The sequence below is a fragment of the Equus caballus genome, chromosome 19 (genome assembly GCF_041296265.1).
Source record: "Equus caballus isolate H_3958 breed thoroughbred chromosome 19, TB-T2T, whole genome shotgun sequence".
In the NCBI taxonomy this organism is placed as follows: Eukaryota; Metazoa; Chordata; class Mammalia; order Perissodactyla; family Equidae; genus Equus; species Equus caballus.
This window is the reverse complement of record NC_091702.1, coordinates 55,234,583-55,262,322: the sequence shown is the minus strand read 5'-3', so window position 1 is coordinate 55,262,322 and position 27,740 is coordinate 55,234,583. Positions and strand designations below refer to the sequence as shown.

The 27,740-nt window shown below is 40.8% G+C and overlaps 2 long non-coding RNA genes across 2 annotated transcripts in view; one reads left to right on the top strand and one right to left on the bottom strand.

The window, feature by feature from the left end:
• The window catches only part of LOC138919267 (uncharacterized), a 32,311-nt gene extending 8,013 nt beyond the window's left edge, over nt 1–24,298 (bottom strand). Inside the window, exons 1-2 of the long non-coding RNA XR_011429302.1 lie at nt 23,911–24,298; nt 5,783–5,882 (exon numbers count right to left, since the gene is read on the bottom strand). This is a non-coding gene — a long non-coding RNA (uncharacterized lncRNA). The remainder of the gene's footprint in view (nt 1–5,782; nt 5,883–23,910) is intronic.
• LOC111769097 (uncharacterized) overlaps nt 1–25,406 on the top strand; it is a 34,226-nt gene extending 8,820 nt beyond the window's left edge. The window contains exons 2-5 of the long non-coding RNA XR_002801862.2: nt 19,251–19,481; nt 19,573–19,615; nt 20,938–21,024; nt 23,936–25,406. This is a non-coding gene — a long non-coding RNA (uncharacterized lncRNA). The remainder of the gene's footprint in view (nt 1–19,250; nt 19,482–19,572; nt 19,616–20,937; nt 21,025–23,935) is intronic.
• Nucleotides 25,407–27,740: the final 2,334 nt, after the last annotated feature.

Here is a 27,740-nt window from a genome sequence, read left to right as displayed (position 1 = left end):
GCTGGGGGTCGCCCCGCCCTCTGGGATTCTCTCCGGGCCTCTCCCGGAGCCGTGAATGCTCAGCGTGGCCCCTCTGCTAACGGCACACAGAGAGTTTTGTCTGCTGCCCGGGCGGAGCTCCGGCGCTTCCCCTCCGGGTCGCAGAACCGGCCTTTGAAAGTTCCCCCAGCCCCGGTCCTCTCCTCTCCGAGATCTCCGGCAATCCCTAGTCCCACGGGGCGGGCAACGGCAGCTGGGGGTCGCCCCGCCCTCTGGGCTTCTCTCCGGGCCTCTGCCGGGAGCCCTGAATGCTGGGCGTGGCCCCTCTGCTAATGGCAGACAGAGAGTTTTGTCTGCTGCCTGGCGGAGCTCCGGCGCTTCCCCTCCGGGTCGCAGAACCGGCCTTTGAAAGTTCCCCCCGCCCCGGTCCTCTCCGAGATCTCTGGCAATCCCTAGCCCCACGGGGCGGGCAACGGCAGCTGGGGGTCGCCCTGCCCTCTGGGGTTCTCTCCGGGCCTCTCCCGGAGCTGTGAATGCTCAGCGTGGCCCCTCTGCTAACGGCACACAGAGAGTTTTGTCTGCTGCCCGGGCGGAGCTCCGGCGCTTCCCCTCCGGGTCGCAGAACCGGCCTTTGAAAGTTCCCCCAGCCCCGGTCCTCTCCGAGATCTCCGGCAATCCCTAGTCCCACGGGGCGGGCAACGGCAGCTGGGGGTCGCCCCGCCCTCTGGGCTTCTCTCCGGGCCTCTGCCGGGAGCCCTGAATGCTGGGCGTGGCCCCTCTGCTAATGGCAGACAGAGAGTTTTGTCTGCTGCCTGGCGGAGCTCCGGCGCTTCCCCTCCGGGTCGCAGAACCGGCCTTTGAAAGTTCCCCCGCCCCAGTCCTCTCCGAGATCTCCGGCAATCCCTAGTCCCACGGGGCAGGCAACGGCAGCTGGGAGACATCCGTGCCCTCCGTGTCTCTCTCTGGGACCCTCCGGGCGCCCCGAGCACCAGGCTGGGTCTCCCCGCCAATGGCGGGGAGAGACTCTCCCCACGGGCTCAGGTGTGCAACTCCAAAGTTTCCCTCTGCGTTTAGGAGTAATTGCAGGGGTTCTAGGTAGGGTTCTGGTCACCTGTTTCCACCGTCGCTCCTCTGTTGTGTTCTCGCTCCTGCCCTAGATGTGTGTGGATCCTCTGGGGGCATCTGTTGGAAGAAAGCCGCTTGCGGGTACTAGGCTGCCCGTCGGGGTCGGAGAGTTTTCACCTATTTCCACATCCTCCCGGAGGAAAGTCCATCCGCCTTCCGATGTATAGTCACGTGGGTGTCTCAGACGTCCTGAGATGCTGTCTGGATATCCTTTGTCAAGCGATCAGTGTCCAAATAATTGTAGACTCGAAGGGCGAGAGACAAAGAGGACTACTCACGGCGCCATCTTGGCTCCATGTGCTCACCATGACATCACTTTAAAGGAAAGAACAGAAGGAAAAAATCTACACTCCTAATGAACCAGAAGGTCTCCTGATCTCTATTTATATAATAATAGAAGTAGAAACAGAAGATATAGCACTATAAATCATCAAATTAAATCTTATACTTGCATTGAATTATGGAATTGCGAACTTGAGGCAAAACATTTTACGTAAAGTGATATAAAGCTTCCTTTTATTCGAATGAATAAAAAGCTTCCTTTTAGTCATTCAAAAACTGTTTATGGAGCGCCTTTTATGTGTTGGACGCTATCTAGTTTTGGGAACACAGCAACAGACAAATGTCTCTGCTCTCATGGAACTTGTTATTCTCAGATGGTGAGAGGCAAGCACCCTAAAGAGAAACACTGCAGGGAGAGGTAACAGGGAATGAAGGAAGAAAAGTGCTATTTAAGATGGGGCGATCAGACATCGCCAAGTGCTACCCCTGTCAAGGTGTTATATGCTGCATGTACAGGAATCTCTGGCATGTTGTCCATCAACTTTGTGATTCTTCAACCTTTGAAGTTAGAGTCGAATTTTTGTCATAGTCTTAAGTCTTTAGGAGCCAAGTCTCTTGAATGAAGTAGATGATCAAATTGTATAATTCTGGTTGGGGTCAAAATAGTAGATGACTATAAAGTAATATTTCCTGCGTGGTTCATTAACTGGCTTTGGAGGAAATATAATAATGGATTTTCAAAAATTCTCTGAGTGTCTGGCATAGAATAAGTACGTGTTATGTGTTTCAATGAATGAGTAATTGAAACATCCCTATCTACACTTTCCCAAGATGTCTGCTCTGAAGTCAGTAATATTAATTTGAACTCTGCTGTTTTTTAATAAAACAGTCACATTTGTTTGTAACCACATCTCAGAAAGCTCTGTTTAAAAACTGTATTGTTAGAACTTAAATACTTTTAACCAAAGTCTGTTGCAAAAATTCCAGAATAAAGATCAAATACAATGTGGTCTCCAAAGTGAGTTAGAAAGTTCAAAGCAGAATTTGTCTGAATCTGTTAACAGGTGACATTCCAAAGTTGTAAATGTTATTTTTATTTAAAAGTTAAGTGTGGAAGATAAAGGCATGTGATCCCTTTATAAATAATTTGTGATGGTGGATTTTGGCAGGATCCTTGGCATTAACTATCAGGAAAATTCAGAGTCAGTACAAATAAATGTGAGTAAGTGACTGCATCAAAAACAAGGGAAACAACTTAGATTGAAAAAAGAAATTCTGGTTGGAGAACACTTCCCATATTTGGAGATTTTGTCCATTGGATAAGATTTGTTTTGCTTATGAGAAGGCAGCACAAAATTTCCACACAAACAAACCTTAGACTGGAATCCCAGGTTCACTGCTCACTAGTTGTGTAACAGGCAAATTTTCATCCTCCCTGAACTGAGTTTCTTCATCTATAAAAATGTGAATTTTTTTAATATCAATAACAGGGTTAATTTTTTTTCTAATGATGACTTTTATTAGAGTGTTTCATGGTTCAAATAGCAGAAAATCTACAGCTAATTGCTGTAAACAACAGGGAATTTGTCAGCTCACACAAATAAAATGTTCTGAAGTGGGGCAAGCTTCTGGGTTGGTTTGCGCCAGAAGTTCTCCCTCTTTTTTTTGTTTACTGTGGTAAAATATTCATAACATAACACTTACCACTTTAACGAATTTTAAGTATATAGTTCAGTGGCATTAAGTGCGTTCACATTGTTGTGAAACCACCACCAACCATCGCCAGAACTTTTTCATCATCCCAAATTGAAACTATGTACCCATCAAATAGTAACTCGTGTTCCCCTCTTTCCTCAGTGCCTGCTAACCACTCTTCTACTTTCTGTCTCTATGAGGGACTGTGAATGGTTATTTTTAATGTATGAGCGTGCCTATCGCAGTGCTAATATTCAGCCAGTAGTGGGGAAATGGTGCCTGTACAAGAGAAGAGCAATCATAAACTCAGACTTCCAGCTGAAGGCAAAAGGTTCATGAAACAACATAGGAGGGAGCTGAAGAGTCAGAGAGGTGCTAAGCCCCAAACACAAAGAGAAGTGATTAAACATTGGAAGGAGATTCACTTCTTAAGTATTTCGTGCCAATCTGGCATGAAATCAGAAGCCAAAGCAGTATTTACACTTCTCGTCTCATTTGGGCTTTTGCCTCTATGGCTTCGAAAGTCTTCCAGTTGTCTTCTCACCACCAAACTCATCCTCTCCAATCCACCCCCGAAATGGCCGTCACTATAATTTTCAGAAAACATCAATGCTTCATTTCTGCTGCTGCCAATTCCTCAACAGTGAGCAGAGAACTTCAGGGAGAAAACTCAAGGCTCCCCTGGCCTGGAAGTGAGCTGGGAAATAGACACTGATCCTGTCGGTAACCATGGAAACCTGATGATCGTGTAAGGTTGGATTAAGCTGAAAGGAGTAATGAGACTGTATGCCTGTAATATAATACCTGAGTGGAGCTTGGCACTCTGAGATTTCCTTCTGCAAAGCAGGTTTTGAACTCTAGCCAACAGATGAGTGTGATGTGGAGGATGCCCTGGAGGAGCCAGGGGGATGGATGGCCTCAGGGAGAAAACCCTCGATAGTGGGCGTGAGCTACACGAGATGCACCAGAGCTATGAAACACCCTCCACACATCTCACAGGTACATCAAACAGTAAACATCCCCACATATGAAGGGAAAGCAGAGCCCCACAACCTCTGCTTCCAGTTAAAGAGAAGCACAATTGCATGATTTGGAAACTGAGGAGCAATGAGTCAGTTAATTAAGGGTTTTAATGACTTTGTTGTAAAAAAGTTTCCCGAGTATAAACTTGGAATAAGATGGAAAGAATTTGTTTTTACCATGTCGGACCTAAATTAACCTGGCTATACTTAAAACTTAAAAAAAGAAAAAAAAGCAAGAAGAAGATTATAGTTTTAATTTTATTTTTAGAAATAAAGTAATTATTTTGAAAAGACTGTGCTTAATTTTATTTTTCATTTAATGTTGTCTCAAAATAGATGGATATTAAAACGTGACACATGAACACCCATTCATGGTGAGCTGGTGTGTCTAAATAATCACAATTTCTGTATGAGTGAGTAATTATAGATAGAAATATTGCATAAAACAATATTTCAAATCCAGAGGTTATTTTTAAGAGATTTTTGGAAAACAAATATTTTATGATGTCAAATGAATAATATCCACCCAGTTTACTGAAAGACACAAGTATTTAGAGAGAGATTTGAAACTATTTGTTCTATAAATATTCAGAGCGTGACAATCTGACTCAAGCTGAAAAGAACCAATTTCTTTCTTGTGTTTTCAACTGCAATAGAGCCAGTTAAAGGTTCACCCAACTATTCAAACTCAATTTACCTCAATGGAAAAAATAATCCAGTTGATTTTTTCCTCCCTTTTCTCCACAGTGTTTTTCCATCATCCTGACAGCTGTACTTTTGTATGCCCAAACATTAGATAACATTTCAGGTTACGATAAGGAAAATATTATAAATATCAGAGCTGTTCAAAGATGAAGCTGTTCAAACGGGTGCCTTGGAAGGCAGTAAGTTCCCTGTTGAAGAAGGTGTTAAAATGGGAGTTCCTTAGCAGAGAATTTAAACCTTAGGTGGCTAAGCCAGGTGAATGTTTAGACTTGAAGGTTCTGGGAGTCTACGGTTTCTATAATTTCTATGTATGAATTGATGCAATAATTGCCCTGGCTTCCTTTCAAGGAAAAAAAATTGCATGAAATACCTGTTATCGGAGTTGTCATCTAAAGGCACAAGGTAGAGAAGCAAGTGTCCTTGTAACGCAAAAATAATGGACCGTTTCCTTACAAAGTTAGTTCCTGAACATTGTTTTCCATGTAGCAACTTTGCCCATCAATTAGCACCTTCATCTGATAAGAAATGGTGAGGAACTGCTGAAATTACATGCAAAGATAGTGACAAATGGATCTGGCAGAAGAGAAAATCAACAAGAATGAAAAAATGCTTGGTTCTTCAAATGAAAATTATTTGGATATCAACAGATTAAAGTACTTCTTTTGGAAAATCAATTAAGCTATTGAAAAGACATTGAATAAGCTTGAAAATGTGATCCTCATTGGGACTGTGCTATAAGAATGTAACTGTGAGCGAAGGATACTAGGTCATGTTATGCAATTTTCTTAGGAAAATTTTACTTTCCCCCAAATCAACAGCTGAGTCTGTCTTTCATCATCCTAAGAATTTAGTGCACATTTGCAATTACAACTCAATTTGTTAAATCTAAAATAAAATAAACTTCATGTTTTTCTCTCAGATTTCAAGATAAGGTTGCAAACAAACTTTAAACTATTTGCTATGACATTTGGTACCTGTTGAGATGGATTGATTTTGGTGGCCTTCTCTCAAGATAAAATTTTTATTGAGTAACAAGGACCTCCTGTACTTCCAAAGGGAGCTCCTTAAAATAATCTGAAAACAAACACATAAAATGAGATGCATTGTATTAATAATTTTTAAGAAATTATTTAAACTTTCCCACCCTACACAAATCCACAGCAGAAATAGCAGATGTATGTCAACCTAAAAGAGAAAAGTCTAAGCCTCTTGTGTCCGAAGCTTCTTTAGAAATCTAAAATATTTCCATTAGTTAATTATACTGAGAACAGTTTATGCAAGGTGGGAAGCATCCCCTGGGATGTCACTCACTGAATGCAATTGTGGGTGACGATGAGTCTTATTTTTAAACGATGCAGGATACCTAGACTCAGGTATTTACTCCAGAACTAGGTCTGTCCCAGCTCTGCCTGTGACCTCTGCTCCATGAACCCTGCTATAGCCTCTTGACCCACCTCTAGTGTTTTGGGGTCCAGCACATCAGTCTGAATGCCTCTTGGAGTCCATTTCTACTCCCATAATCCTCACAGGAATCACCTAGGCTTCTTAAAGTAAATTGAACTCTACCCAAGGCTCCGCCTTCACAGTAAGTTACCAAGAAAGACTGCCCTGGACAGGCACAATGTCCAGTTTACTGGAAAACAATTTTGTCCTTCCCTAAATACAGAGTAATGCCCCAGAAGAGATCTGAGCGGTCAGGAAATCCTGGTACTGATGTGGAGGTTTAGGTGTTCTCGGAATTGAGCTAGGAACACTTTGAAGGCAGTTTCAGATAAAACAGAGCCACAACTGTAGACTAGAGCCCAAAGACCAGACCAAAAAACCTTTCAAGACCTTTCTGGCACCTCCCTCACCATTTGTAGAGCTTATAACCTCCCACCTTGGCCATAAACACACTGGCCTTTTGGCCAAGGCAGCAAGGTGTCGCTTTTGAAGAGCAGACCCTGAGGTAGCCTTCTCCTTTATGGGAGTTTTTCACTTACTCGCTCATCCTTGGGAGAAAGGGCTTAACCTCTGGCTGCCTCCCTTTATTACATAATCTGCTCCTCAGTGAGGGCCCAACCCTAGTTGCTGGTTGCTTATTTGGAGGAAGATAATTTTAAGTTCTAGACTTTGAATTCTGTAAAAGCTTATCTGATGGCTTAACGTCATTTTCCTCTATGTTGGCAAATTCATGCTAAATGTGTTTATTGAATGTGATACATTTTCCATGAAGTAATAGGACAAAGTCTTCAGCTGCCTATCTTGCTCCTACTTAATTAGTTCTCCTTGTCTTAGGAAGAGGAAGCCCAGTCCCAGGTTGGCCCCTGGCTCTAAACAAACCCAGCACAAGCCCCAGGAGCTCCTCCGAGGGACATACCAAGACAGTGTCTCACAGTCTCTGGAGTTCCTCGTGGAAATGTGACAGAGATCAGAAATATGTAGGCCTTTCTCTGTGCCTGTCTTCTAGACGCCCTGTGAGGGCTGGCAAAAAATGTTCTTATTCTCCAAATATTCACTGGCATGTATTTGTGTAGTAAAATTCTGTTTGGGGTTTGTAGTTGGTGTTTTTAAATGAACATCTGTTATTCTCTTTCAGTCTAGAGGTTCTGAACCCAGCTGGGTGGGGCAACTTGGCTTCCTCCAGCACCTCTGTTCAGTTGCAAATAGAGCCTGTCATCCATCAGCTGCCTGTTGATTGGCTGACCAGCTGCCACTCATCTCCCACAGCTGTTTTGGCTCTGAGAGGCTCGTGGGTGGGGAGGGAGAGATGGGGTCAGGGTCAGCTTGTTCTGTGCACACAGCCCATGGGAGTTCCAGAAGCAGGGATGTTTCATTAAACTGCTTTGATCAGCCATTGCTGAATTCTAAAGTCACAGACCTGAGTGAGTGTGAAGCAGGCAGAGGGTCTGGTGTGTACCTTTGAGAATGGTGAGTCAGAGCAGATTAGTTTTTAGAACAATTGTTTTTACTTCCTGGTGTCTCTCTTCCCTATTTCTATGATAGGGGATTTTAGATAATGTGGCCCGTGCTAAGGCAAATGAGAGATATGGTTACAAAGAGTGCTTTATTTTCACCAAAGAAATATGCTCTATGGACTTATATTATGAGTTCTATATTATTCAGAGGAGGAAGTTTATCTTCTACATGACTCAGTACCACCAAAAACAAAAATGCTTCAAGTTCCCTAGACGACTCCAACTCTAATGGCTTCAGGACCCTGGATTTCAAGAGAACAAAATGCAAGACTTGAAAAGCTCTATCTCCAAATCCTTCAGCAAAATTATATCAACAGTCATAGTGATCCGTCTGACACACTGTTGTAGGATGATTACTCTTCCTGACTCACAGCTCGTTGTGTTATTGTCTTGCTCAAATTCCTATAATAGCTTGCAGCTGTCAAAAATACAGATCACACTCTTTATCTTGGCGCTTAAAGTCCTTTATGATCTGACCTCAAACTACTTGTCCAAACTCCTATTGCCAACTGCTGCCATTAATGCCTCCTTCAGTCTAGCCAACGTGCACCACCTACTATTTCTTTGTTCTCCCTTCTTCTTCCACTTCTGTATTTTTGCTTATTCTGTTTCCTCATCTCCCCAAGTCCAGCTGCCCCCTAACTGTCCAGGCCAGTTCTAATGCATCTGCTCCATAAAGTCGTCCCTGAGCCCTCCCAACTGAGCCCATCTCTGCCTCCTCCAAATAGCCAATTACTTTCCCCCCTCTGTCTCAAAGCACTTTCTGCCTGCAGTTATACTTCACTGTGCCCAGTTGTCTGACCTTCTCTCAGAAGAGCAGACAGACCTGTGTCCAGTTAATCTTTATATTTTCCCTAGAGCCTGCGTCTTGCAATTAGCATGTGCTTGTTAAATTTTTGTTACAAATATAGCAATGGACATTTGTAGAGAACTTTGGAATTTCCAAAAGGGATTCACATTCATTAATTCATACAATTCTCACAAGTGAAAATAGAAAGAACAAATCTTCTCCTTATTACAAATGAAGAGAAGGGAAAGGGAACTAACTTTTAGTCGCAATTAACTTTTACTTATTTATCGAACTATTATTTGTGTCATTCTTTTTATTTATTTAGTTTATTGAGGTCATAACAGGTTATAATGTTGTGAAATTTCAGTTGTACAATATTATTTGTCAGTCACCAAATATATGTGCCCCTTTACCCCTTACACTCAACCCTCAACCCCCTTCCCCTCTGGTAACCACTAAGCTGTTCTCTTTGTCCATGTGTTTGTTTATCTTCACATATGAGTGAAATCATACATTGTTTGTCTTTCTCTATTTGGCTTATTTTGCTTAGCATAATACCCTCAAGTTCCATCCATGTTGTTGCAACTGAAGCGATTTTTGTCTTTTTTATGGGTGAATAGTATTCCATTGTGTGTATATACGTACACCACACCCTTATCCAATCATTGTTTGTTGGGTACTTGGGTTGCTTCCACATCTTGGCTATTGAAAATAATGCTGCAATGAACATAAGGGTGCATAAGTCTTTTTGAATTGCTGACTTCAAGTTCTCTGGAAAAATACCGAGTAGTAGGATAGCTGGGTCTTGTGATATTTCTATTTTCAATCTTTTGAGAAATCTCCATACTGCTTTCCATAGAGACTGCACCAATTTGCATTCCCACCAGCAGTGTATGCATCCTCTCCAACGTTTGTGTTTTTCTGTCTTGGCAATTCTAGCCATTCTGACTGGTGTAAGATGATATCTCATTGTAGTTTTAATTTGCATTTCCCTAATGATTAGTGATGTGGAACATCTTTTCATTTACCTGTTGGCCATCTATATATCTTCTTTTGAAAAATGTCTATTCATATCCTCTGCCCATTTTTGGATTGGGTTGTTTGTTCTTTTGTTGTCGAGATGTGTGAGTTCTTTATATATTTTGGAGATTACCACTTGTTGGATATATGATTTGCAAATATTTCCTCCCATTTGGTGGGTTGTCTTTTCATTTGTTCATGGTTTCCTTTGCCTTGTAGAAGTTCTTTTGTCTGATGCAGTTCCATTTTTTCATTTTTTCCTTTGTTTCCCTTGCCTGAGAAGACATGGTACTCAAAAAGATCCTTCTAAGACCAATGTCAAAGAATGTACTGCCTATATTTTCTTCTCAGAGTTTTATGGTTTCACATCTTCTCTTCAAGTCTTCCATCCATTTTGGGTTAATTTTTGTGTGTGGTGAAAGATAATGGTCTACTTTCAGTCTTTTGCATGTGGTTGACCAGTTTTCCCAACACTGTTTTTTGAAGAGAATTTCCTTTCTCCAATGCATGTTCTTAGCTCCTTTGTCAAAGATTAGCTGTCCGTAGATGTGTGGTTTTAATTCTGGGATTTCAGTTTTGTTCCATTGATCTGTGTGTCTGTTTTTGTACCATATAATGCTGTTTTGATTACTGTAGCTTTGTAGTATATTCTGAAGTCAGGGATTGTGATGCCTCCAGCTCTGTTCTTTGTTCTCAGGATTGCTTTAGCTATTTGGAGTCTTTTCTTGCCCCATGTGAATTTTAGGATTCTTTGTTCTATTTCTGTGAAGAATGTCATTGGGATTCTGATTGAGATTGCATTGAATCTGTAGATTGCTTTAGGTTACTACTTAAATACTGGACATTTTAACTATGTTTATTCTTCTAATCCATGTGCATGGAATATCTTTCCATTTCTTTATGTCATCTTTGATTTTTTTTTTTCAATAATATCTTATAGTTTTCATTGTATAGATCTTTCACCTCTTTGGTTAAATTTATTCCTAGATATTTTAATCCTCTTGTTGCAATTGTAAATAGGATTGTATTCTTGAGTTCTATTAGAGTATAGAAATGCAACTGATTTTTGTAAATTGACTTTGTACCCTGCAACTTTGTTGTAGTTGTTGATTATTTCTAATAGTTTTCTGATGGATTCTTTAGGGTTTTCTGTATATAAAATCATGTCATCTGCAAACCGTGAGAGTTTCACTTCTTTGTTTCCTCTTTGGATTCCTTTTATTTCTTTTTCTTACCTAATTTCTCTGGCCAAAATCTCCAGCACAATGTTGAATGAGAATGGTGAGAGTGGGCACCTTTGTCTTGTTCCTATTCTTAGAGGGATGGTTTTCAGCTTTTCCCCATTGAGTATGATGTTGGCTGTGGGTTTATGATATATGGCTTTTATTATGTTGGGGTACTTTCCTTCTATACCCATTTTATTGAGAGTTTTTATCATAAGTGGATGTTGGATTTTGTCAAATGCTTTCTCTGTGTCTATTGAGATGATCATGTGGTTTTTATTCCTCACTTTGTTAATGTGGTGTATCACTTTGATTGATTTGTGGATGTTGAACCATGCCTGCATCCCTGGTATAAATCCCACTTGATCATGGTGTATGACCCTTTTAATGTATTGCTGTATTCAGTTTGCCAATATTTTGTTGAGGATATTTGCATCTATGTTCATCAGTGATATTGGCCTGTAATTTTCCTTCTTTATGTTGTCCTAGTCTTGCTTTTGGATCAGGGTGATGTTGGTCTTGTAGAATGTGTTAGAAAGTGTTCTGTCATCTTCCATTTTTTGGAATAGTTTGAGAAGGATAGGTATTAAATCTTTGAGTGTTTGGTAGAATTCTCCAGAGGAGCCATCTGTTCCTGGGCTTTTATTTTTTGGGAGATTTTTGATTACTGTTTCAATCTCTTTACTTGTAATTGGTCTATTCGGATTCTCTATTTCTTCCTGGTTTAATTTTGGGGGGTTGTATGAGTCTAAGAATTTATCCATTTCTTTTAGATTGTCCAATTTGTTGGCATATAGTTTTTCATAGTATTCTCTTATAATCCTTTGTATTTCTGTGGTATCCATAGTAATCTCTCCTCTTTCATTTCTAATTTTATTTATTTGAGGCTTCTCTCTTTTTTTCTTAGTGAGTTAGGCTAAGGGTTTGTCAATTTTGTTTATCTCCTCAAAGAACCAGCTCTTAGTTTCACTGATCCTTTCAGCGGTTTTTTTGGTTTCAATTTCATTTATTTCTGCTCTAATTTTTATTATTTCTCTCCTCCTGATGACTTTGGGCTTTGTTTGTTCTTCTTTTCCTAGCTATGTCCGTGTAGTTTAAGATTGCTTTTTTTTTGAGACTTTTCTTGTTTGTTAAGGTGGGCCTGTATTGCTAAGAACTTCTCTCTCAGGAAAGCTTTTGCTGCATTCCATATGAGTTGGTATGGTGTATTTTCATTTTCATTAGTCTCCAGATATTTTTTGATTTCTTCTTTAATTTCTTCATTGATCCAATGGTTGTTCAGTAGCATGTTGTTTAGTTTCCACATGTTTGTGACTTTCCTAGCTTTTTTCTTGTAGTTGTTTTCTAGTTTCATAGCATTATGGTCAGAAAAGATGCTTGATATGACTTTAATCTTCTTAAATTTATTGACGTTTGCCTTATTTCTCAATGTATGGTCTGTCCTTGAGAATGTTCCATGTGCACTTGAGAAGAATGTGTATTCTGCTGATTTTGGATGGAGTGTTCTGTATATATCTACTAAGACCATCTGGTCTGGTTTTCATTTAGTTCCACTATTTCTTTGTTGACTTTCTGTCTGAATGATCTACCCATTGATGTAAGTGGGGTGTTAAGGTCCCCTACTATTATTGGGTTGCTGTTAATATCTCCTTTTAGGTCAATTAACAGTTGCTTTATGTATTTTGGTGCTCCTGTGTTAGGTGCATATATTTATAGTGTTACGTCCTCTTGGTGGAATGTCCCTGTTATCATTATATATTGCCCCTCTTTGTCTCTCATTGCCTTTTTTATCTTGAAGTCTACTTTATCTGATATAAGTATGGCAACACCTGCTTTCTTTCTTTGTCATTAGCTTAGAGTATCATCTTCCATCCCTTTACTCTAAGCTTGTATTTGTCTGTAAAACTGAGATGTGTTTCCTGGAGGCAGCATATTTTTGGGTCCTGTTTTTTAATTCATCCAGCCACTCTGTATCTTTTCATTGGAGGATTCAATCCATTTACATTTAGAGTGATTTTTTTTTCTAAGGAAGATTAGCCCTGAGCTAACATCTGAGCCCATCTTCCTCTATTTTATATGTGGGACGCCTGCTATAGCATGGCTTGATAAGCAGTGCATAGGTCCGTGCTAGGGATCAGAACTGGTGAACCCTGGGCCACCAAAGCAGTGCATAAACATAACTGCTGTGACACTGAGTGGGCCCCTAGAGTGATTATTGATATATAAGGGCTAAATGTTGCCGTTTTATCACTTGTTTTCCCTTTGTTCTATATTTCGCTTTTTCTCATTCTATGTATTTCAGACTGTCATTTCAGTTTGGCTCTCTATGATGGTTTTCTCAGTTTTCTCTTTATTTATCATTTATGTCTCTGTTCTGTTTTTTTGTTTAGTGGTTACCATGAGGTGTGTATAAAAGATCTTGTAGACGAGATTGTCCACTTTCTGATATCCTCTTATTTCCTTAGTCTAAGCAGGTTCCATCCCTTTCCTCTTTCCCATCTACATTATTGTTGTCACAACTTATTCCATTTTGTGTTGTGAGTTTGTGGTTAAAATGAAGTGATTATATGTATTCTTGATGTTTTCCTTCCCTTTATCTTTAATGTCATAATTAAGTATTTGCTAATCTGTTCTGATAGAGAGCTGCAATTTTCTGATTTTGTCTGCCTATTTATTTCTTGCTCACGGTTTTGTACCCCTTTCTTTTTTCTTCAGGTATGAGGGCATTCTTGATCATTTCTTGGGGGGACGAGCATCTTGTGGTGATGAACTCCCTCAGCTTTTGTTTATCTGGGAAAGTTTTTATTTCTACATCATATCTGAAGGATATTTTCGCTGGATTGAGTATTCTTGGCTGTAGGTTTTTGTCTTTCAGAACTTTGAATATATCATTCACTCTCTCCCAGCCTGTAAGATTTCTGCTGAGAAATCCACTGAAAGCCTGTGAGGGGTTCCTTTGTAGGTTATTTTCTTCTGCCTTACTGCCCTTAATATTTTTTCTTTGTCATTGACTTTTGCCAGTTTTACTAATATATGCCTTGGAGAAGGTCTTTTTACATTGATGTAATTAGGAGTTCTATTATTTTCTTTTAGTTGTAATTCCAGCTCCTTCCCCAGGTTTGGGAAGTTCTCAGCTATTATGACTTTGAACAAGCTCTCTGCTCCTTTCTCCCACTCTTGTCCCTCTGAATACCTATAATCTTTATGTTGCGTTTCCTAACTGAGTCATATTTCTCAGAGAGTTTCTTCATTTCTTTTTAGTCTTAGTTCTCTCTCCTCCTCCATCTGATGCATTTCTATATTCCTATCCTCTTTATTGCTAATTCTGTCCTCCATAATATCAGCTCTATTATTTAAGGACTCCAGATTTTTCTGTATCTCACTCATTGTGTTTTTCATCTCCAACATTTCTGATTGGTTTTCTTTATAATTTCAATCTCGTTTGTGAAGAATTCCTTCTGTTCATTAATTTTATTCCTGATTTCATTGAGCTGTCTTTCTGAGTTCTCTTGTAACTAGTTGAGTTATTTTATGATAGCTATTTTGAATTATCTGTAATTTAGATTGTAAATTTCTGTGCCTTCAGGATTGATTTCTAGGTGTTTGTCTTTTTCCTTCTGGTCTGGAGTATTAATATAACTTCTCATACTATTTGATGGGGTGGATTTGTGCCTTCACATAGTGATAGTATCTGGTCATAGATTCCACCTGCTGCCACTGGGGATAGAGGGAAGCAGGAGCTGTGTATTCTGAGTCCACTGTGATACCTGTCAGCTGTGCCTGTCCAAGACTGGGCCACTCCTTGGGACCACAGCAGCCCTCTGGGCTCTCCCACTGGATGGGAAAGTGATCACATGGGGGCTCGGGGCTGCTGCCATCTGCTCCCACAGTCCCACTGAGATGTGCTCCCCACTTTGAGGCCACAGTGGTACTATGGGCATTTGTGGAAGTCAGGACCTCATTCACCTGGGCACACAGATCTGCTGCCATCTCCTTCTAGGTCTCACCAGCCATTATGCTTGATGGGCAGGGACTCCTTACTGGTTTCAAGCCTGGGCCACTCCCTGAGGATCATGGCAGCACTGTGGGCTCTCCCACCAGCTGGAAAAGCAATCACATAGGCACTCAGAGATGCCATCACCTGTTCCCACAGTCACACTGAGGCACGCTTCCACCCTTGGGGCCAGAGCAGTGCTATGGTGCTCCAGCTGGGAGAGCCATTGCACACATGCATATGGCCCCAAGGGGGCCTGTCTCTACCACCTCCCCGGGAGTAGTCAAGCCACCTTCAGATGTATAGCTGTGTGGGTCTCTCAGGTGTCCTGTTGTGCTGTGTGGGTATCCTTCATTGATCAATGGATGTCTATTTAGTTGTAGTTCAAAGGGGATGAGCTAAAGGGAACAGCTCACTCTGCCACATTGCTGACATCACTCGGATTTGTGTCATTCTTAATGCCTGCCTCTTCTGCCATATTGTTAAGCTAGAGAGCAGAAACCATGTCTATTTTTTCACTGCTTTATTTTCAGTGCCTAACACACTGTCAGACACAGTGTAAAAACTCATAAAACCTCTGCTAAATGAGTGACTGAGTGAATACTATGAGACAGCAGTGGGCTGAATGTTCTAAATTTCATTATTTGAATCTCACACCAGGTATCATCTCCATTTCCCGGGCAAGAAAATGTAATCTCCAGGGCACAAAGAGCTTATGTGGGTAACTGGAATTAAAACTCAAACTTGTGATTATACATATCAGGTATTTTCCATTACACCACCAGCTTCCCATGAAGAGCCTTTAAGTTGTCTTTCTGTTGCTGTTGTTGCTGTTTTTACCCTTAACTCCTTTATGATTCTATAAAAAGAAATTTTTAAGAGTTATTTTAACTCTTAAATATTTATCTCTGTTAATTGCAGACATCAGAGTTACAAAATAGTAGTTAGTGTATTAGTCACTATAGCCAAGTCCTGTAGTGTCCTTGTGTGAGGGTGTATGGGGGTGCACTCTTGGAAGGGAGGAAGTAATTTTCTAAAGATTTCTCTACTTTTACTGCAGTTCTCTGCTTTCTTTGAAAAGAAAGAACTATTTTGATCTAAGAGTGAAAAATAATTAAATTTTCATCATGATTTACTTTATCCTAAGTGATCCAAAGGAATATTCATAGTTATATTTTGACCAGTGTCTTTGAATTGAGGAAATGAACCTATATTGAGCAATCTCCTCACTCAAGGACTTTATTTAGGTGAATCACCTGATGATATAGGAATTATTATCACCTCTATTTTGCAAAAGAAGACATCATTGCTTTCATTTCTAAGCATGAGTTACTTTTATATCTATTAAAATTCAAATGAAAAATTTATCGTTGAATTGCCCAAATATTCTCCTTTCTCTTTATGTGAAATTTGGGAAAAGATTGTCTTCTGATTTAACAACATTCTTCATTCCTAAAATCAAAAGGGGAAACTTTAGCTCTGGACTTTTCTAAATCTTCTTTCATAGTGTTTATACTGTGGTTGGTGGTCAAGTCATTGGGCTTGAAATTTTGTGTTTGGCTAACACAAGCATGCAAAGGTGAGAATTGAATAGTGTCTGATTATTATTTAATGTATTTGGTTTATTTTTGTCACAAGACCAAAATGTTACTTCTCCTTTTCAACATACATTTGGGAAGCCAGTTCTGAAACTACTTCCTTTGAAAGATAGTGTGTTTCAACATCATTTCTAAGAGGGAGTCCAGTTTATTCATACTTTACAAATCTACCTCAATCTGCCGTTACAATCCATGATCTAATTTGCATCTTTAATACTTACTGTGCCTTTAGTCACAGCATATTTTTCTTTCTGTGCAGATCCCAATTACTAAACTACTGGTGAGAAGTCATTCACAAAGTGTATTGGATCAAAACTAAACACCTTAAGACCAAACCTTTGCGCTCTAATGCCATTCCCATGAGCCCTGCTTGATATCCATAGCATGTTCCTGTCATTGTGATATGGATTTAAAGAAAGCTTTTAAAAACATGGCAAATTAGCAAAATCTAATTGTCCGTGGATGGAAAAATTACTCTCAAAATGTAATCCAAAACTGACATCATAAAGAATCTTTTGTAGAAATTTCTGTTCCTGTGGCTACTCTTGCAATGCAAAATATTTATGTGAACCCAAATTTTTCACAAAAAACCATGACTGTTGAAAGGGCATCATCTCCTGTCTTCTGACTACTGTCTTTATGTCTCACTTCAAATTTGTCAGGCACTTTTACAGCAAGGGCCCTCTTGAAAGAAACATCTGCGAAGGGAGTTTGGGCCATTGAAACGCCAACTGTAAAAAATTTAAAGGTGTACCTTCAAAATAGAGTTTTCTAAGTAGTTGCATCAATTTAAAGAGGAACAGAAGTTCCTTTTCTGAAGATAAGGAAATAAGTAGTCTTTTCTTTGATGGGCCCCCATAGCCACACTTTCAATTGGTTTTGCAGAGTTCCCAGGTCCAAACAGATCAATATCCTTCAAGAACCACAAGGCAAGAGAAGCAGTCCTTGCAAATGCTTCTAAAGCTCTATCCATCTCCCTGCCACCTCTGCCTGCATGTGACGAGCAGTTTCCTTTCTTTGCTGTAGTCCTTAGTCCTGACCTCTATGAATTTACAACTGTCATGGACCTTGATGTTAACTGTCATTTCTTGGTCATCAGGTTTAACATCATTCTGCTGGTTGTCTGGTTCTGGTCTTGGTAGAGCTCTGCCTACTTCCAGTCAATAATGCCCATCTGTGATCTCCTCTAGTCCCCTTCTCCCACTGGGATTTCCCTCCATAGTAACTATTTACTGCCTCCTTCTGCTCTAAGCAGGCATAACCTCAGAGCTGGTCGACCTACAGGAAGTTCACCTTTCAGGTTTTGGCAAGATATACCCAGTGAGTGCATAATATAACGAATGGAGATGATTTTGAAGGAATTAGTTGCCTAACTAGCGTCATGACAGCCTTTACTCCCTATAACCTCTGGCATTCTCTCTTACTCTCTATGTGCTTCTGGCGTTCTTCTGTGCTACATTCTTCTTCTTCTCACATGGAGGTATGAGTCAGAATAAGGGAAAGAGAAGAGAAAAAATAAAACCACAAGGAAAACACTGCAGGAAAAATATTGATATCTTCAACTGATGAGGAATAAGCCAGAAAATACCTGAGGACCAGTTGAAAGTTATAAATAAATCTTATACAAACATAATAAATTAATTTTAACTCCTCTAACTATTTCAATAACTAAAATGCGGGTTTAGGAAACATCTCACAAAGACCATGCCCAGAGCACTGTACATTTCTTTGATCAATTGGCCACAACAGAAATGTTGTGTACAAACTACAAGTGAGGGAAACACTTGAGCACAGCCTCGGATTGGGATTTCCTGCAGATCTTCATGCTCTTTCCATCTCTTCCTGGCACAAAGATCTTTTTTGGGGATCAAAACAGGAGATATGCATTTATGCATGCATACATAGTCTTTATTATAAAAAATTCTTCTAGAAATGTTAAGACTTGTTGAGAAGAAGTCCCGTGATTTTTAGATAATGCTAAAAATACTAAGAAGATAAATTAGGAAGTTAGCAACAATAAAGAAGTAGATTTAACAAGTATTAAATGAGAGATGGCAGACATTCTACATAGTTCACAAAATCCTTACAGAAGAATCTGAAATACTAAGAAGATGATTTTTCCAAAATGTGGAATTTGACCAGAAGGGAGTATCATTTTTTAAAAACTGAGGCCAGAACATCCATATAAAGAGCTAATTGGTCAATTATCAAGTAGCTGGAATCTCACAATGCCTTAATATCTAGAAATTTGGAAATTTGGAAATACTGGGATATTTGGTGGTTAGGCCCTATAATTTCTTTTTTTTAAAATAATTCAAACTTTGAGTAACATTTCTTAGAATTCCAGCCTCCTGAGTACATGTTCGAGATTTTCCAGTTTCTCTGGCTGTTAATAACAAAATGGGAGGGTGGAATCATTAATGAACAGAATGGTAGCAGGAATGATTGGTTTTTGGATTGGAGCAAAGATGAGTCGCCTTGAGAATGAACTGTCATGGAAGTCTAGCCCTCTGGAGTTTGGTTTCTGGGCCACTAACTCAAAATTCTTCAGGAAATGGAACAAAAGGAATTAGATTCCATAGTACAAAAGGGTCCCCTTTACATAATTGAGATGGGTTTTTCTGTTTTGATAAAATATAAAATAATTAAAGGGAGGAATGAGAGGTATGACAGAGATGATAGTTACCTTTCAATATTTATTCTCTTCTTCTTTAGTCATGAGAAGCCCACATTTTAGCTTGGAATATAGCAAATATATATATATATATATATATATACTCAATCTGCCTTCCAGTTAGGGCTACTTTGTGATTAATTTTGGCCCATGTGGTATAAGTGGAAGTGTTGTGTGATATTTCAGGAGTTCTCCTTAAAGACTGAAAAGCCTTCCTTTGCCTGCCCTCCACCCTGCTGAAGTGACATTTGGAACTCCAGCAACCGTCTTGTACCAGAAGAAGGACCACTCCCTAAGCATGTTGGAGCAGAACTTTGGAGAAAGACCAGTTCCTTGATGACTGTGAGGTTGCCGTCGCTTCTGGACTTAATGTCTCTGAAATTATTTTACGTGAAAGAATGACACTTCTTTATGAAGGTACTTTTTGTTGGTGGGGAGAGAGGAGTGGTCCATGTTATTCTCAGAAGAACCTAATCCTAAATGAGAAATTCCCCACTTCCCTTCCTAGTACTCTGCTTGGATGTCGTGCTGGGCTTGGGAGAAAGTTGGAGGTAAGTGGGGGCAGTAGTGAGAACAGCTCATAAGTCAGAAGATTTGGCATTCATTGCAGCTGCAACCTGTAGGCATGATTCTCTAAAGAAAAGATAGACAAGGAGTAACTTTTCTAGAAACTGAAAGAGTTTCTGGATTACGTGCTGGGTTGGCCCTTGCTACCCTGCTAAATAAAAGATATAGGAAAATATATCAATGTAATTTTTCCTTTCTTCTCTTAATTCCAAGAGGGGGTTGTGTGTGTGTGCGTGTATGTAATTCTGAGAATGTTACAATTCTGATTTTCTCATGAAGATTAAACGAAATTTCAGTTTTAATATTTTTCATTTAAGTAGTTAACGGATAGAAAATCCTAAAATCTGAGCACCTGTAACTGTGTTCAATTTTAACAGAGTTCTGGCCAGTTTTTTATTTCTGAAAACAAATTCCCCAGCAACGTGGAGTCCCAGAAAGAAAAGCGCTCACGCAGCTGTGGCTGAAACTTCTTGTTTGGGAGCAAACAATATGACCGGTTGTGGTCATACTTCCTATGTGGCTTATATCTTGTGGTGTCAGAGAAAAGAGAAGAAAAACATAAGGTTTTGGAGAAAAGGAAAGGAAAAAAATATTAGATGAAGAAGTAAAATCATTTTTCTGATTGAGAGATGGACTCTGTTTTGCCTTGTTGAAAGATGTCTAATAATGAGAGGAGAGTGGGGTAGAAGGACACCTCCATTCACTCTTCTTTGCTGCCAGAGTTTGAGTAAATAATCAAATCATGACAAATTATGCCAAAGCTTTTAATGACATTAGCTAGTAAACTGCCATCTGTCCTGATGTCAATTCTTCTTGCATGTGAATTCCAAGGTGTTGCACTTTTATATATTTTAAGCAAATGGGTCAAAACTACCCTGGATCTTTTTGGAAGGTTTTAAAAATAGTTCAGAAAATTCTGTTTTCAAATTTTGTAGGTGAGTAGAGAAAGAATAACTCCTGATAACATTAAATCATTTTCAGCAACAAAATCACTTATCAATGGAAGCGTCATTTCATAAAGCCTTTTTCAGAGTGTGGGTTTCTTTTGAAAAGCAATTATTTTCTCACTCTGTTAAAATACTTTCTTTACCTTGAAAGAAGTTATTGAAGTCAACTTCTACAAAAAATATCTGCAATGTAGCATACTGTCAGATCTGCTTAAATCATCATTGTTTTTACATCATTTAACGGTTGACAAAGAGTTTATACTATGTTAAAAACAAGACAACAGGCCCAAAATGGAGTCACTAAGCCCCACGTCACCAAACCAAGACTTAACCTAATTCCAGTTCTGGCTCTTCCACAGAAGGAATCTTAGAGTCAATCAGGAATCACCTGATGAACACTAGTTAGGTCTCCTGCCCGACAGACCTCTGCCATCTCCCACAAGAAGGTAAGCTTGCAATAACCAACTGCTTTTCTGCCGAGTATAACTTCCTTGTTCCTACTCCCTTCTGACTGTGAAAGTCTTTCATTCCGTGCAGCTCCTCAGGCTCCTTTCTGTTTGATGGATTGGATGCTGCCTGATTCAAATGAGTTTTTGCTAAAACTCAAAATGTTTAATATGCCTCAGTTTATCTTTAACAACTACACATAAGAAAATGACAGTTTTGACACATTTTATTGTTGCCTTGTGTTTGTGCTGCTGGTGTTATTTTCAAGATGTGGATTGTTTGTTTCTTGGTTTTTGGGTTTTTCTGTGGAAATCTTTTTTATGTCACTTTTCTATCTTGTGAGGTTTGTCTAGATTAAACCAAACACTACATATTTTATTATTATTTTTTTTAGATTTTATTTTTTCTTTTTCTCCTCAAAGCCCCCTGGTACATAGTTGTATAGTTTTAGTTGTGGGTCTTTCTAGTTGTGGCATGTGGGGCGCCGCCTCAGCATAGCTTGATAAGTGGTGCCATGTCTGCACCCAGGATTTGAACCGGTGAAGCCCGGGTCGCCAAAGCAGAGAGCGCAAACTTAACCATTCGGCCATGGGGCCTGCCCCAACACTACATATTTTAAAGACACTAGCCAGGCATACATAAACCACAATATGTAATAATTCTCTGAAAGCAAGCAAATCAGTGAATTCCCCTATAGAGTGAGGTTCCACCATTCCCCTGAAATAGCTCGCATAAGTCCACGACATGTGACCATCTGACAATCAGGCTCAGTGAGGGAGCCCAGGTTAATCTGTACACTAAATAGTAACGAACAGCTATTCTCTTGTTTATATAGATTAAAAAATTACAAATAGAAGTTCTAATATTTTCTTCCCACGTCAGTAGATTGTCTTGCATACCCCTGTGGTGCATCCAACCCGTTTTGGACACTACTAGGGAATCCCAAACCAACCCCACTTTATAGCATCCACTCATTCAACACTAATGGCAATATCATAACAAGGGGGTCCCCCAGACATGTTCAAAATTTTCTTGTGTGACTAATACGACCCAGTTCAACCCAGAGAACTGATGAACAAGCCTATCCTTCTACCTGCCAGTAATGGGAGCCAGTCCAAGACCCTGGACTCTCTATTTTGTTCCAGCATAAGAATAGCTTGGGCTGGCAAGTGGATTCCAGCCCAGCACCTTTCCACCTTGCCATTCTACCTCTGGGTGGTGAGGCACTGAGAGCTAAGGAGAAGTTGGCTGCGAGACTTGAGCCCAGTACCCAGTCACAGGGCCAATTCTCAATTCCAGCACTTTTACGTCAGCGTTTCTTCCTTTTTACTGTCACACCCCACTCTAGCTGCAAGTCATACCTAGAGCAGAGTTAGGTTTAGCTCAGCGGTCTGCCAACGCAGGGACTCAGAACCCCGTCCTCCTCTTCTCCCCTCTAGCTCCGGGTTTGGGCTTCAAAAGAAAGAGTCTTATTCCATCCCTTTTCCCCCAGATAATGAGGCCATCACCTTCTATAGGTAACCACCTACAGTGATTCTAAAGAACATACCTCATTTCAACCTTCAGGCTTCTAACCTCATCTCCTTCTAAGTCTGGCTTCAGTGAATTCAAAGTGCTTTCCCAGCTCCTTTCTTGTTGAAGCAGAGGAAACAAAAACCAATTCTATCTCGCCTGTACTACAATGTTGACAACACACTGTGATCAAGGCACTGTGCTAAGACATTTCCAGTCAGCATTTCATTTAATATTCACACAAGGCTAAGGGGTAGACATGATTATTATCGTCATTTTACAGGTGGAGAAACTGAGGCTTAGAAAGGTTTCTGGCACAGAACAGAAAATGGAAGTTCTATGATGCAAACTCAGGCAAGACTAACTTCAATATCCATAATATAACCACTACACTATATTACAAATCCACAATTATAGTTATGGACAATAGTAGTCTCTACCAGAATCATGCTCAGTGCTGTGATGGAATATTTTTCCTCAACTGGGTCACTGTGTTTGGAGAGACAGAAAGTATGTGACGGTAGAAATTAGCAAAGTTTGCTGGGAGAAGGTAGAGAACAGAGCCCCTAACTCTGCCTAGAGGGGGACCAGAGAAAGCTTCATACAGGAGGAAACTCTGGAGCTGATGCTTGGAGAATGACTAGGCATTAGCCAGGGAGAAAAGGCTGAATGGACATGCCTGGCAGAGGAACCGTTTATGCAAAGGTGAGGAGGCTTGAGAGAACCAGGCACATTGGAGGACAGCAAACAGCTTTCCATAGTTGGAGCACAAAAAATGGAATTTTGAATGTTGTATGGAGGAGCAGTAAGAGACAAGATGGGAAGAAAAGGCAGAAGGAGAACATGGTGCACTTTGCATGCCGTGCTAAGGGACAGGACTTTCTCTGTAATTGGCAAAAGACCATTGAAGGAGTGAGTGTAACGTGATCATGTTTGTGTCTTAGACAACTTTAAAAATGGATTAGAGGATTGTAATAAGGCTTAGAGCGCTGGGTTGAGAGATTGTATAAGTTTATGACGCCATTTTATTCTAAAACTCAGGAGACACTGCAGGTGTGGCCGGAGCCACTGAGACAGACAAACAGACCAAGGCAGTCTTTTTCACGTTTTCAAGTTGAAGGCCTAAAACCAAACCTGGACTTTTTAAGGCCACTCACTCACTCACTGACTCATTTCTTATTCAACAGACATTAATTTGGCACGGGTTTCCAAGAACTGAGTTCAAAACTAGAGCAAGGTCTTCCCATCAAGTTCACCCCAGGACAAACCCACATCCGTTCAGTGAGCCAGACTAGACAGGCTCTTCCATCTGAGCAGGAAAAGCATGAGGCCACCTTTACACATGTCTCTCTCCGCCCTCTCTCTGCACTTACCTTTGTGTATCCATCTCGCTACCAGAATCCCCGCAGGAACACCCGTCACACTGGTCCATGCAGAGTCCCTGCCTTCTGGATAATCATGTGTGGTGACAAAGGCCTGAGCCACCCCCATGCCGAAGTCCTGCAGAGCTTTCTGGAGAACGACTTGCAGACTATTGTGGGAGAAATGCTAAAGTGGGATTGCACTGGCTGGAGCATTCAGCATCTTTCCCTTATCATACAAATTTGAGGATAAGTGAAAATCCCCATGTGGTCAGCGGAGGCAACATTTCAAATAAAACCCCCGTAATATCAACAAAGGAAAGTGTGATCATCCCAGCTCTGACCCAGAAAGGATGAAAATTCTGCCTTCTTGCTTGCATAGATTGTTTGAATTCTTCAGTGTTAGAACAGAAGCCAACACACCCAAAATAGTTTCTCTATTTTCCTGCTACGTCCTTTTTTCCAAATTGTGCATTGTCACTGTTTTCACTAGTCTGCATAACAAAAATTACTTGAGGACCTATTGTGTGCAAAACGCTGTATAGGACACAGGAGATACATAACACATAAAAGAGTGTTACTATCCTGGAGTTGATGCAGATAAAGGGTACAAAAGGGAAAATAAGTAACACAATAACGTAGTATATGCTGTGTATTGAGTACATGGGACAGACAATGGTTTCCTAGGGAAAAGGAGCTTTAGTTCTTAAAAGGAACAGGGAGGGTTTCGATTATCAGAGAGAGGAACAACCCAAGAGGGGCTCACAGAGGAAAAATGTGAACTCTAGGATTGGAAAGTAACAATATCTAACATTCACATAACATTGCCAGGCACTGTTGTAGACACTTCACATATATAAATTTATTTTATTCAGTATAACATCCTTATGAGATAAGTACTAAATTATCCCCCAGAGTGTTAGAGATGGGGCAAATATGGCACAGAGAGATTAAGTGACTTACCCAAAGTCACACAGCCACGATGTGGCAAAGCCGCAATGTGATCTCAGGTGGTCAGCCTTCAGAATGTGCTATTAACCACTATTCTGCTACACATCCTAGAAAGTGTGAACAGTAGCCAGGCTCCATGCAAGGGCAGCAGGGAGAGTAGAGATGAGCAGGTGTGTCCACAGAGCAGAGGGTGAAATCTGAAGGGAGCGGGGGCATATACAGAAATGCCCCAGAAACCCTGGTATTCTCAATGTAAGTGACAGACTGAAACCCATTCACTTCTGGATTTTCAAAGGCAGTTTACTGTATATTTACAAACATACCTCATTTCAAAAGTCAAAACTCAAGTAGTAGAATCTTCAATGCTCTCAGGCTGCAGCAGTATCAGGGTTGAACAGAGACTGGGGGAAGTGGTACATTGCATAACTACAAAAATGAATACTAACGTGGCCTTTGACTATGAAAATGTACAAATTTAGAATTTCCCTAGAATTTGTATTTATAGAATCGACGTGTGTGTCACTTCCAATTTTAGTGAAAAAACATTCTTGAATGTTCTTGGTGTTTGGCTTCTTAATTTGTCCGTCTCCCCTGCACCATGTTTCCTGCTCTTTCTTCCTTGCACCACAGGTCAGAGACAGAGGGGGTGACAATGAACATCCTAACCAGGGTCTTTCCAGGCTCATTAGGGTCCTATTTCAGTGGCAACACTGAGCCAGCTCGCTTCCCCCGCCCCCCCCCCGCCCCCCAACTCTGGTCACAGAAACCTGCTTCTGGTTAAAAGAGAGGCGAGAAGAGGGATATGGTCGAACGGGGAAGTTGGTTTTGTTTCAGGTTGAGGGACAACTCCATAATCAAAGAGCGAGCCTCAGTTAAATTGACACTATCTATTCTGGAACAAATTCACAGAACTCTTTTCCACCCCAAAACTTGTTAGCAAAACAATGATCTCATTGGAAGGAGCAGAGAACGGTTGGAGGAGGACTCCAGCAGACAAGCTTCCTGAAAAGAAAAGAAAAATTAGTCAACATCTGAGGCCTACAAGTCCTCCTCCTTTCCCTAAAAAAAGGGCTCCTGGGGGCAGGCGGGGCGGTGGGGGGCGGGGGGGAAGGCCAACAACTCTCTCCTCTCCAGGCGTCCTCCAGCTCTAATTCAAAGGACATCAAACAAAATCTTCATATATGTTTTGAGACTTTGTTTTCTTCTTGTATTTTTGCTCCCCTTTCCCACTCGGACATTTTTAGTATTTTGAAACCTTTTCAATCATGACACTCCTTTGCACCCCCTTGACAGCTTATATATTTCTGAGTCCACGTTAGTGAGCTTGGGTCTCCCAGACTTAAGCCTCACTTCTTCAGGATGGAGTGGGAAGGGCATTCATGCCAGGAGTGAGATAAGAGGTCTCTTACAGTTTGGACCAGGCCTCCCTACACAGCCCCACAGTGCCACGGAGCCCAGAATGGGCACGGCCAAGGGCAGGATGGGTCAGGAGGCACAGTCTTCCAAACTACCGAGAGGGACCCTCTTAAGTAGCCCATCTCCCCTGGGAGCAAAGCGGGAATGTGGAGAGTGGTCCTCTGCATCCTCTCTTTGTCTCTGAATAGGTGGTAATCACTTAAAATGTTCATACTAAAGTCTCCATTTATCATTGTTTAGAGTTCTCTGGAAATAAGAAAAAAATCCTTAAAATTGTTCAGAATTCTCTGGCAAAAAAAATATTAAGTACTTATTGCTTAAAATAAACCTTATTGTGAATGAATGAAAGTAGTAACTGCTGACATGCAGAGCAGAACTAAAGGAGTGTGATTCTCAGGAGCAGCGAAGGGTGGAAAGGAGACCTGGGGATTGGAGGGGGGGGAGGAGGATGGAGGGGGAGTGGGAGAGCTGGGTGTGTGGCAGGAGTTGCTGCTTGGAAGGTCTGGGAGCCTGGGGGTGGGTGCATCTCACCTGGCTTAGACCCAGGACAGGGAGCGAGGGTCCCGCTTCCTGGGCGGCCACAGGGCCAGACAGAACAGTTCAGCCTGGACTGGGGGAAGAAGCAGAGAGAAGTACCGGCAGAAAGGTTTTCTGATAGCCAGGGATGGTGACAAGCCCGTCTTGGATGCTCAGAGAAATATCTAGAACAATAATTTGGTAAATCCTAAACTAGACAATACTGATCCATATCTAGTTGACAACTTTTAAGTGTCCTCATCATTTTCCAGAAAAAAAATTACCACACATTTTAAGTCTCTTAGTTATTTTCTAGTCTTTATTCAATGCTCCTTGTTAAATTTTTATTTGAATCTCTTCTCCTTTAGCCACCTTGTAACTGAATCTTCATTGTGAGATAATTATGTCTTTTTCTTCCATTTCTTTCCTGAATTCAATCAATACTCATTTCATTTCTTCCTGACTGGCTTTTATTTTGTTGGTCCACTTTTGCTTTGAATTTTGAATTTTTGATTCATGCCAAATACTGGCAAGCAAGGTTTCAAGGAGGTGAGGGAACAGATCTCTCGGGTGTCGTCAGGGCAGGGCAGAGAGAGGCACATTTGCAAAGGCCCTCAGGTAGGTGCAGACCTGGCTTGTTTGAGGAACATCAAGGAAGCAGCATGGCTGGAGCAGGGAACCACAGGCTCATTCCTACTGTGTATCATGCTTTTTTTTTTTTTTTGGTGAGGAAGATTGGCCCTGAGATAACATCTGTTGCCAACCGTCCTCCTTTTTTTTTCCTCTCCAAAGCCCCAGTACATAGTTGTATATCCTACTTGTAAGTCATTCTAGTTCTTCTATGTGGGACGCTGTCACAGCATGGCTTGATGAGTGGTGTGTAGGTCTGCTTCCAGGATGTGAACTGGCGAACTAGCCACCAAAGGGGTAAGCACAGACTTAACCACTCAGCCATGGAG